A 2,103-nucleotide genomic window follows, 5' to 3' on the forward strand; every position below is an offset into this window, starting at 1 on the left:
GTTTTATAGGCTTCGTGACGTCATCGATCGCCTCTTTAACACAAGGAAAGTGAAAATGCATTCATCTTTTTGCTCATGATGATCCCCACATCACTTCATTTTCTCGATGTATATATATATATAGATATATATCTATATATATCTATATATATATAGTAGCAGCCCATTCCGAGTGAAATTGTACAAAAACAGCATTTACAACCGGAATCAGTTTAATGAACGGACTTTACACACGTTTTAAGAACGAAAAAAGTGTGAGAAAAAACTCTCCCATTAACAGAATATGAGTCTTTTATGATTGTGAATGAATAGCGAGATTTTCTGAAATATTTAGATTACCTTAATATTAGTTTTGCGCGTAATAAAATGTTAAATAGAAGAAGAAAAAACATCTTTTAATCGCACAACATAGAACATGCACATGCATCATTATCTGATTTTATTTTCTGTGTTTTTATTAATGCTTTGCATTACCCTTCATCCTGGACTTTACATCTGCACACACACACACACACACACACACACGATCTATTCTAAACTCTGCACTCAACCCATTCAGCCTCTTTTCCCTTATTTTTCCAAATAGCCTATATATATTTGTTTTTCTGTTGGCCTATTTATTGTTGATTAGGCCTATATTAATGTTTCATAGCCCATGTGTGTTTGTTTGTCTAAACAGTATATTCACCTTTTACTAAAGCAAGTTCCACATAGCCAAAGTGTAACTTATTGTGGCAATTCATATTTTCTTTTTAGTGTATAATTTTTCTGATTCTAAAGCGGCAACGAGTGACAGCCCGGGGGAGAGCGCGAGCGGGGTCTGCAGCCTGCGGCGGGACTGGGCTGGACGGTGGTGGTCGGCCCGGGTCCCCACGTGGTGAAGGCTGCCAGCGGTGCTGCTGCTGCTGGTCCCGTTTCTCCCACCTTGCGTGTGTGTGTGTGTGTGTGTGTGTGTGTGTGTGTGTGTGTGTGTGTGTGTGTGTGTGTGTGTGTGTGTGTGTGTGTGTGTTTGGGGGTGGGTGAAGGGTGAAGGGTGAAAGAATTACTTCCAGGGCACATCAACTCGTTTCCTCATCACCCTAACCCTAGCCCCTCCACAGGCTCCCAACAGCCCCCGCGAGCCAGCGGGGTGAATGTGTTTGTGCAGAGAGAGAGAGAGAGAGAGAGAGAGAGAGAGAGAGAGAGAGCAAGAGAGAGAGAGAGAGGGGGGTGGGGGAGCAAGAGTCTTCAATAATGTGGCTTTCAAGTGCTGTCCGCCTGCTCATGTGTTAGCCTATAGCCTATCTATAGAAAGATAGCCTTGGCTAGCCTACTTCTGTCTATCTACTTATTGAGGTAACAGGTTAATGGGCTAAACGTTATGACTAAATAGACATATTTGTATGACTGTTCATTTATTTTACAAATGCATCTAGACCTGTGTCCATAATGTTAGAGTAGCCTACCAGGGCTGATTTCTTTTTGTTTTTTGTTTTTGCCTAAATAAATGTGTTTAAAAAGCTGCCACTAAACCACTGACCACTACATTTAAAAACCAACTAGCCTACAGCATCATAGAGAGACTTCAGTTATGTTTTTTTTATTTTTATTTGTAACTTTTTTTTTTTGTCACGATTTTTTTGTTTGGTAATCAAGTGCTTCGTCATAATTGCGACATTTCCGACCGAACGTGAAAGCATCAAAACGCTTTTGGCGTGTTCAATACAGAGGAGCGGGGTAGAAAATGCCAGTTGTTGAGGGGGGGCCTCCAAATCAACAAACAATAGGCTTTTACATGTTGCTGCAGCGTGTAGAACACACACACACACACACACACACACACACACACATATACACGTATATACATATATATACACATATAAATAGAGAGAGAGAGAGAGAGAGAGAGAGAGAGAGAGAGAGACCTATGTGGACTGTGGACATGGTACGGAGGGTTTTATTTTCGCTTTGGATGCAAAAATACATATGGAGGTGTGAGGAAAGTCATAATTTTGGAACTAATATCTTCAGGTCTTATTTTCATCATCAGTGGGGGCTTTTGTTTTTTATCTGAGAGCTATAGTGAAGGCTCAGTTCCGTTTAAATGCACAAAAAACAACCTGT

This window comes from Etheostoma spectabile, chromosome 7 (assembly GCF_008692095.1).
Source record: "Etheostoma spectabile isolate EspeVRDwgs_2016 chromosome 7, UIUC_Espe_1.0, whole genome shotgun sequence".
NCBI lineage: Eukaryota > Metazoa > Chordata > Actinopteri > Perciformes > Percidae > Etheostoma > Etheostoma spectabile.